Genomic DNA, 10,473 nt, shown 5'->3' on the forward strand with positions numbered 1-10,473 from the left:
TTTGAACTGTAACAGAAAACAATACAAGACGGTACAAAACACATTATACATGTCATGAAACACAAGATGAAAAAAAAGGGAAAAGAAATGATAAATTACTTTAAGCATAAAAACAAAATTTATAATAAGATGGGTGCACAGTAATGTTATATACAGGGTATATTTAAACCTGATGAAGATTAGAATTGTTATAGTTACCCAATCGGCATATACTTCTGGATCCATTGGAAAATTGACTCCATGAATATCAGTGATAATGTTGCATACTTTTTGCCAAAATGAACTAATGGACAGGTCCATGTGGAAGGTAAAAATGTTCCTTCACTCACTCCACATCTAAAACAGAGAGGTGAATTTTTTTATTAAACTTATGGAGTTTTGATGGTGTGATATAAAGTTGATGAAGGAGGTTAAATTGAATCATTCTATATCTAGAGTTCAAGTATGATGTAGCACCATCTCTCATAGTTCACCCCATGTTCCATCATCAATGTTAATGTCCAAATCTTGTTCCCATTTGACTTTAGATTTATCCAATTCTGTTAGCAGCTTATTTATCGTAAGGGAGTTATAGCCTATCTTCTAGAGGTTATTTTGTATAAAGGTTGACTTGAATAGATAATATGCTCTAATTGTGTTAATCTAGGTCAGTGGTTCCCAAACTGGGGTACGTGAGGTGACAAAAGGGGGTATGCGAACAAAATGCTGATAGTTCTGTAGCGAAGCCCCATATCCCTCACGCCCACCATGCACGCACATAAACACATTTGACTTTACAACACACAAACACACACCTTTATTTATTCTCATTCTCTCTTGCTCTCTTAATATGTAATGAGTTTACGCAGATAGATTTTAATAATCAATTAAAAAAATTTGTAAAAAAATAAATTAAATAAAAATAGCGCCCTCTCATGGTATACGCACAGTGCGTACACTGGCGTTGTTCACTGGTTAGGCATCGACTAATAAAACGGCTTCACCCCCAACCCCCCAACCCCACCCCACCCCACACCGCCGTTCTGCTCTCTCACGTCTGTTTTCAAGTGCACAAGTCAGTTTTGCAACAGGAATATCGCAAAAAGAGTAGCAAAAGTCAAAGCGCCAGGAATTGAACTTGTACTGCCAGATCTGAGAGGTTGTAAGCACCGACTTGAAGCTGTACAGCGAAACTGAAGTAAAGTGTAAAAGTAAATATGTCTCACACATTTGTGTCTGTCATTTTGTTTATGTGAATGCCATTTTACACATTTGTAACTGTTAATCTGCAACTTCAACTTTGTAACACGGGTGTTTTGATTGTTGTCTGTGTGTGCAAATCGAAACATTCAGCTTTTCACATCAGAGCTGTGAGTGTAAATTTCAATTTAGAAAACAAATATTAATACGACAAGTTCTCACATTCAAATCAGCAACCTCTCGAGTTTTGCTACTGAATTACCTTCATAATCCCCATCTAACTCAGCCAGTTAAGATAGCCGATGTTATATCAATATGGTCCTGAGCACAGGTTTTTACAGCTGGCAAGTTTCAATACACATTTAAGAGTGCAAGTTGCAACTATTATTACAAAATGCTGGGTTAAAAACAACCCAAGTTGGGTTGAAAATGTACAAACCCAGCGATTGGGTTAAATGTTTGCCCAACCTGCTGGGTAGTTTCATTGAACTCAACTATTGTGTAGAAATTGCTGTATTGCTTGTGTAAAATGAACCCAAAGTATGCTGGAAATTAACATTTATTAATATTAAATATAATAATTAAACAAAAAACATTTATTAAACTGTTTATTAATAAATGTTCATCTTTTGATTATTATTGTTGCCTCTTATGTTTCCAACATATTGTGGGTTCATTTTGGCCAGCCACAGTCATTTTTAAACAATAGTTGGGTTAAATAAAACTGCCCAGCAGGTTGGGCAAACATTTAACCCAAGTGCTGGGTTTGTCCATTTTTAACCCAACTTGGGTTGTTTTTAACCCAGCATTTTTTAGAGCGTAACAATAATGGAAAGATGAGGCTTATCAGTATGTCACAATATCACCACATTTGGACTTTGTTTTCTGTTTTGCACCATTTCCTGCCAGTTTGTCATCAAAGTTCACTAACTTGAAATTCAATTCAATATCAGTTATTTTGGATATACTGTATATAAGTATGGCAAATTTTCTTAAGAAAAAAAAATCTCTTAACTAATACTGTAAAATGTATATGGGAATCAGTTGGTACTACATTAATATTGAAGGTTAAAATGAACTTATTTGTAAACAAACTTATATTACACTTAAGGAAATTTTTGTAATAAAGTTAAAATAGGCCTAGCTACTAACTTTAAAATTATTTCTACTCCAATTCGTTTTTTGAAATATAAAACATTTAAATGGTGGCTGCCAACTTGACAGATTTATTCAAACATGCATTGTATAGGCTGTTAAAGAACATTAAAAATTATAATTAATATTTAATATGGTGCATATAGCCTATTTAGCTAAATTCTGCTCTCAAGAGTTCATTTTTCTTTCATGACCTTATGTGACATTGTTTACAAGCTGTTTTATTAACGTCTTTCCGCGGTTGAAACACTGATTACGCGAATACACGAGACATGATATGGATTTCATTAAGTTGTTCTGTATCTTTTAACATACCTTCGGAAGTTCATTCATGTTTATTTCGCGCTGTAACTGGTATTAAAGCAGAGGCCAGGATCAGTTCACACGCACTTCACGCTGCCGCTTCTCTTGAACTGGTGAGGCGATACAGCGGTCACAACACATTAAAGAGCGCCAAAACGGTATTTATGTTTTTCATGTCAAAAGCAACAAACCTCAAATCTTATTGTGGTATTGGATGGTTACGTATCCTCGCGCTTTTTAAAGTGGGTATACGGAAATCCTTGACATTTCCTAGTGGGTATACAGCGTATACCTGCGTATCACGTAGACTAACGTACACCACTGTATCAGTGTCCGGTTTATGTCATGAATATATATGTCGAAAATCTACGTCAGCATGTTCGAAAGTACACGATGACGTCAGATTTTGTGACGTTGCTCCGACTCCGCTTTTCAAACAGGAAGACAGGAATCGCTCTGAAAAATGCAAAAATAACTATTTTTCACTTATGAATAACATTGTACCTTTAGTGTTTTCAATGATGTGCAGCCTATGCATATCTGTTTACATCTCAAAAAAAGTGTTTTGGGGTTTCAAGGCCCCATTAAAATAGAGATGGAGTGTTTAATTGTTCTTAAACAAATTTTGTTTTCATACAGTCAGAAGGTCCCTTTTTAATATTTCCCTTACCAGCCAGAAACAACAACAAAAAAAATAGCTATTTGATAAAACCATTTGAGCACTGTAAAACCTAACTGTGGAATTCACTAAATGAAATAAGTTCATTTTATTTGAAACTTTAAAAAAAGTTAATTCAACTTAACAAATTTTGTGATGTGAACTCAAAAACGTATTATATTAAGTAGAACTCAAACTAAATAAGTCACTGTTATTTTAACTTTAATGGTTTAAGTTACAGAAATTAATTTAATCTAGTAGCTTACGTCGTCTATAAATAAATAACTAAAAGCTATCAAATAAACACAAACAATAATAAATACATTGATCTGTTTCATATTAAGCCTACACACCTACATTAAGCTACATTTATTCATGTCAAAGTATTACCCAAGTGCGTTTCTAGGCAACAAAAATCGCGCCGGCGCCATTTTCCCTCCTTCAGTCGCAGCAGGAGGACGGGCTCACGCAACGGTCAAGAAAAATAACAGGTAAGCATTTCTAACTACTTTATTCATATTTGTGGCACTTTTGAACGTTTTCGGTTTTTTTCTCGTACCTATTTAATTGAAGATTAACCAGCTCGGTAATACTAATTTGTTTAACGTTTGCTAGCAAACAGTCGAGGCGCCAGGCCGCCAGCCAACACGTTATCCAAGTTATCGACGGCAGGTGAAATGCTGTGTTTTTGTACCCCACAGGCTCTGTGGTAAATTAAGAAATATTTTTTTGTGCTTTCTCACAGTCGGACTCAGATAACGCAACTTTTATATTTTGAGACGGTTGGCAGACCATCTTCCACATCTCTCGCGCGCGCGGCGCCGCAGAAACTACAGCAACAGGTAATGTAAACCCACCCATATTACAACCTTTAAACTTATTGTTAATATTTATTTATGACCCGCTTCGTAAGTTTCACATAATATATCCTTGTAATGCTAATTCAGTTTACTAAAGCAAGCCGAAGCCCCGGTGAACAGAGGCTCGAGGGTCGTTTATGATGGCTGTTTTGCTAATGTTAGTTAACATTTAAGACTGTTATTTGCTCTTCACGTTTTCTAATGTGAAACTCATAATAACAATTTGTTGTCATGCTTTTGAAATTAATCTTTTCAGAGCAAAGACGTTGAAAGGTGGTGTGATATCAACATGGCTACAATAATATGAGTAAGTATAAATTACATTGAACAAATCGATGGGCTTTAGTATGGTACGAAATGCAAATTGTCACGTTATGAACATGTTAAATGCATCTTTCTTCAATTTAAATTTTTAAATGGCTATTTTTGCAAATGTATGTAATGATGACCAGAAATTTATTGCAGCACAAATGGTAAGTATATACTGAAGCAATACAATATTTGTTTTTGCAACTTATTATAATGAAATTTAAATCTAAACATATTGATCAATGCATACACAGCCCACACAAAAAATAATACAAACCTCAACTAACATCAAGCTATATTGGTTCTTGCACACCACATGAATGGCATCATGACCTCCAAGGACCAATGATGTTTGATAATGTATTGTCACCATTTTCTGTATTGGCAGAGTGAATAACAACTTAAATTTCAGTCTGTCTTGTCATGTTGTATTGCTTCAGAAGAATACTGGTTACGTCTTAAGTTCTGGTTATAGCTGACTTTATTAATATGGATAAGAAAAATTATCTTGTGTTATTTTCCACTGGCACTTATCCTGAAGTTGACTTGGGTTTGTATAAAGGTGTCAATTAATTGCTAATCCTAGGTTGCAGTGATTGAAAATTGTCTTATCATGAATCATAAAAATAAACTGACCATAAATGTTGTTTAATTGTGAGTTAAACTAACCTAATTTTTTGTTTTGTTTTCAAGGGCTGCATTTTTTGGCTTTGATGTCATTCGAACTACGATCTGGCGGGTCTTACTATCTGTAAAGAAGAGTCTGCCGATGTTTTTAAGACACAAGGTAGGTCAAAACAACATTATATTTACTTAGCAACATTTTAAGCTTTTTGCTGACATGAGCATAAATGCATGGTGTGGGTAACTGTGTTTTTATGTTCCTCTTGAAGCTGAACTATCCTTTTAAAGGGTTAGTTCACCCAAAAATGAGAATTCTATCATTAATTACTCTCCCTCATGTCGTTCCACACCCGTAAGACCTTCGTTCATCTTCAGAACACAAATTAAGATGTTTTTGATGAAATCAGATGTTAGTAAGGCCTGCATCGCCAGCAAGATATTGTACACTTTTAATGCCCAGAAAGCTACTAAAAACATTTAAAACAGTTCATGTGACTACAGTGGTTCAACCTTAATATTATAAAGTGGCTAGAATACTTTTCAACAATATCTAATGATTGCCGATTTCAAAACACTGCTTCATGAATCTTCAAAGTTTTACAAATCTTTTGTTTCGAATCAGTGGTTCAGAGCGCTGAAGTCACTGATTTCAGTAAACGAGGCTTTGTTACATCAAGTGTTTTGAAATGTCAATGGTTCATGTGACTTTGGCAGTTTGATAGCCGCTCCAAACCACTTATACGAAACAAGATTCGTAAAGCTTCATTAAGCAGTGTTTTGAAATCGACCATCAATAGATATTGTTGAATAAAGTCATTTTGTTTTTTGGCTTACAAAAAGTGTTCTCATCGCTTTATAATATTAAGGTTGAACCACTGTCACATGAACTGTTTTAAATATGTTTTTAGTAGCTTTTTAGACATCTGAAAGTGTTCACTATCTTGCTGGCGATGCAGGCCTCACTGAGCCACCAGATTTTATGAAAAATACCTTAATTTATGTTCTGAAGATGAAAGAAGGTCTTATGGGTATGGAACGGCATGAGGGTGAGTAATAAATGACAGAATTTTCATTTTTGGGTGAACTAACCATTTAAGCACCACTTTTCTTCAGTTAGTGTAATAAATTTATAACTTTAGGTTGACGCCAAATAAAATTTTTATTAATAAAAATGAACATTCAAACAACTCTGGAAGACATGTTGTGAAAATTAAAGTACTACAGGGTTTTAAATAGCACACCCTATTGAGTAAACATTACTCCAAAACCTTCACAATGTTATTTTCATTTATGAAAATTTAAATATGGTGTCTGCTCTGACAAGGGTTGTTTTTATGTGTGGTGACATACACTAACACAATTTTTTTTTTCCCCAATGCGTTTAGAAAAAGGAGCTTGACCAGGTGCAGAAGGCAACACTCACCATCATTGCTGTAGAGGAGGAAGAGGGAACTTTTTACCTTTTAACCCACTGGATATTTTGATTGTCTTTGAAGATGAGGTGATGTCTGCCAAGTCCGTGCACTGCCTTTGGAGTACACTTAGTTCGTACAGAAAGTACTGTTGAATTACCTTTGTTACATAAAAATTATCTACTCTGTTTCTTGTGGTGTTAGAACATAGTTATTTTATATTATTAATTTAATTTTACAAACTTTTACAATTTTAAAATTAATTTTTAAACAAACATATTTCCTTGTTTGTGCGGTCTTATACTTGGAGGGAAAAAAATCTAAGACTGTTTTAAAGTTATATTTTTGACTTGACAGCCCAATTATTTTATGCTTGAACATTTTGTGAATTAACTGTTGTTTTTCAATAAATACTTAAGAATACCCTCTTGTTCTGTCATAATTTTGTGCCAATGTTAAGTTTTGCTTAGTCTTACGTAACTTTATTACTTTGAGTTGGATTAACTTAAACCATTTGCCGCAATCTGTTTCCTAAAACCATTTAAGTAACAATATAGTTAAGACTTAGTTAGATTTGTTACCTGAACTCAAACTGAATGAGTGGAATAAACTTAAAATCTTTAAGTTGACTTTACTTTTATGATTGACTAAACCAACTCTAAAATTTAAGTGAATTTAACTCAATGCATTGGAGTTTAGAGTACTTATACATATTAGTTTTAAAACTTAAATGGTTTGAAGCAATTAGTTTCCTCAAATGGTTTGAGTTACCGCAACTTATCGGGTTTTACAGTGAGAGGTTTCCATCTAATGGTTCTGCTAGGAACTGCTAAAAGAGGATTTACAAATTGAATTTCCACAACCAAATATTTCCCAAACTTCTGTTCACAGATTGAAGACAAGCTGGTCTCACTTCATAAGGAATGGACCGAAAAATCAAGCATTTATTTGAGCGTCAGGAGCGAGAACTGGAGATGTTTGATTCAGAGAGTGCACGACTAGGATTCGGAAGCTTGGCCTCGTTTCACTTTCCCAAGGATGAGGCCAGATGATCTAACAGAGGTGAAAGGGACTGTTCAACACTGATGTCTTTGGACACATTGTGCCTGCACTGTCCCTGATTGTTGGATTTACCAAGATCATCCAAACAGTGACCATGCTGGATCAATATCTTATAACTCATATCAGCTGTGAGAATTTCACTGATATTCTGAAAGGAGAAACTAAACAGCCACAAACACAAAAGTAGTTTGGTGGTGCATCACTGAGCTCATAAACCAAGAAGAAATATCTAGACAAACTGACCATAAATCTCCATGCCATTGTCCCACTTTTGGTTTTAAATTAGTAATTCAGGATATTTTAGCACAAGTAAGCACTTTGATATGCTAAGTACGATCCCATCATGTTAGGTGGAAATGAAGTGTGAAATGCCTTTGGTGTCATCAAAGGACATTGCGATTGTAGAATGTGTCCTGCATCTTCACCGTGGCTATTAGCTGTTTTGTATGTATCATAGAGAATGTGACAACTGTTGATGAAAACTTTACACAGAAGCAGATTTTCAAGCAGTGTCTGATGTTAAAATATGGTGAATACATTAAGAGCATTTAATTAATTTCATATTGTGGAACCCACGCTTTATTTCTTTTTACTTAGAAAAAGAAAAAAAAAAAAAGAAAAAAAATGTATTCATTGTTTAGTATCCTAAATTAATTGGCATTAGTTTTATCAGGATGTGAACTTATTACATTGAATCAGTTCTGTCAGAGTTACTGGTATTATTGCATGCACTTTAAAAGACAAATTCAGGTTGTGAAGTGGAGCATGAATCTGTCAGAGATTTTAGCTGTGTACAAATAAAAGTGGCCATAACAGTTTTGTTATCTTTGATATAAATACCCGCCAAATGGCTTTAAGTTATGTTGATGAATGATTTTTTCCCCTTATTTTGCAGTTTGTTGAATTGATTCCTTCAATGTGGACTTATCACTGCTCTTGTACAGGCAAAATGTTGCAATTTGTGTTGAAAAAATGTTCTATAAGTATTTGTATATGATAACCTAAATAGGGTTTACATATGTATTGATCAATCATTGCCAACAAAGATCTATGGAACTCTTGTTCAGTGAAGGCAGAGGAACGCACATTTATTTTTGTAAGTAAAACAGAAAGTAACTTATATTCTCATGCATCATGTGACAGCCTTCATGTCTGGTGGAGCTATAATGTGAACACCTCTGTGTAACAGAGTTCATGGCTTGCTGTCATTTAAGAAAGACACCGCTCCAGCAACTAGTAGAAGGGGTTCAGTTGATTCTTAATTCACAAAAACATGTACTTTATAGGCAGATTTGTGGTGTGTAATAAAAGATTCTTTGGGCCTGACCAACTATATCTTTTATAAACTCTGACCTTTCCCTTCATTATTCATGAGCATCTCATAATGTTTTATTAGTGATCACTGAGGTGTTTTTCTGCTACTGTCTTTTAGGGCTTCTCCAACAAAGCCATTGTTGAAACTGTCATTGCACAAATTAAGTGATGTTTTAACAAATAAACACAATGAAATTTTTATCCGTTTCTTAAAAGTAATAGATTGATGCCAAGGCTGTTATATTCATTCATTTATTTTGGTTGCTGATGTTAACACAACAAACGATTGTATTTCTGTGCTTCTTATAGTTCATACTGTTCGGTATCTGACCTCATTATGTAAATATGATTAAAAAAAAAACTAAATCTCCATCTCAGTTCTTGTATGGCTTGGTCAGAAGACCACCAATAGTAATAACAATTTTACATAATAATAAATAATATTAATAATAATAATAATATAGCAGATTGCACATTATTTCATCCAATATAAAACAATTTGTGCATGCTCCCAATATAAAACATTTTTTTTTTTTTTTTATATTTTATTTTTGCTTTTGAACTGTAACATAGAACAATACAAGACGGTACAAAACACATTATACACGTCATGAAACACCAGATGAGAAAAAAGGTAAAAGAAATTATAAATTACTTAAAATAAGCATAAAAACAAAATTTATAATAAGATGGGTGCAGGGTAATGTTATATACAGGGTATATTTAAATACAGGGTATTGTTATTAGTACAGTGTAAGACCTCAATCAAAAAGAGAGTCCATCTTTTCTATTGAAGTATCTTCCATATAGCTGATAAAGGGTTGCCAAATTTGATAAAACACTTTACTTTTATTCCTTAACCAGTATGTTAGTTTTTCCAAGGGTATACAGTTGTTGACCTCAGATAGCCACAAACTGATGGGGATAGCAGTATCAGATTTCCACTTCTTTGCAATGCACTTCTTGGCAATTATTAGCAGAATTTCTGAAAGTTTTATGGTGAAAACCTGTTGCAGTTTAGAATTGTTATAGTTACCCAATAGGCATACTTCTGGATCCATTGGAAAATTGACTTCATGAATATCAGAGATCATGTTGCATACTTTTTGCCAAAATGAACTAATGGACAGGTCCATGTGGAAGGTAAAAATGTTCCTTATGAAGGTAATTCAGTAGCAAAACTCGAGAGTTTGCTGATTTGAATGTGAGAACATGTCGTATTAATATTTGTATTTGTAAATTGAAATTTACACTCACAGCCCTAATGTGAAAAGCTGAATGTTTCGATTTGCACACACAGACAACAATCAAAACACCCGTGTTACGAAGTTGTAGTTGCAGATTAATAGTTACAAAGGTGTAAAATGGCATTCACATAAACAAAATGACAGACACAAATTCAAAGGAATTTCCCGTTTAGAACAGTGTATTGAGGATGAGATACTGATGTCTTTTGAGCATCTTAAATCCAAATACAAATACTTGGGCAGTAAAGAGTTCTTTGGATATCTGCAGTTGCGAGATTTAAACCCAACTGAAATGACCTAAATTAACACAATTGGAGCAATTTATCTATTCGAGTCAACCTTTATACAAA

General features: G+C 34.0%; 1 long non-coding RNA gene across 4 annotated transcripts; it reads left to right on the top strand.

Annotated features, from left to right (window-relative positions):
• The first annotated feature begins 3,088 nt into the window (after positions 1 to 3,088).
• Positions 3,089 to 8,420, top strand: LOC125266839. 4 transcript variants are annotated; one of them, XR_007184567.1, is made up of 5 exons: positions 3,089 to 3,786; positions 4,041 to 4,137; positions 4,412 to 4,462; positions 5,158 to 5,251; positions 6,474 to 6,923. It is a non-coding gene; the product is annotated as an uncharacterized LOC125266839 (long non-coding RNA). The 4 variants fall into 4 exon arrangements; XR_007184568.1 differs by adding an exon at positions 7,392 to 8,420 and having other exon boundaries at positions 3,090 to 4,137; positions 6,474 to 6,645; XR_007184565.1 differs by having other exon boundaries at positions 3,089 to 4,137.
• The last annotated feature ends 2,053 nt before the right edge of the window (positions 8,421 to 10,473 follow it).

The sequence above is a fragment of the Megalobrama amblycephala genome, linkage group LG4, assembly GCF_018812025.1.
Source record: "Megalobrama amblycephala isolate DHTTF-2021 linkage group LG4, ASM1881202v1, whole genome shotgun sequence".
NCBI lineage: Eukaryota > Metazoa > Chordata > Actinopteri > Cypriniformes > Xenocyprididae > Megalobrama > Megalobrama amblycephala.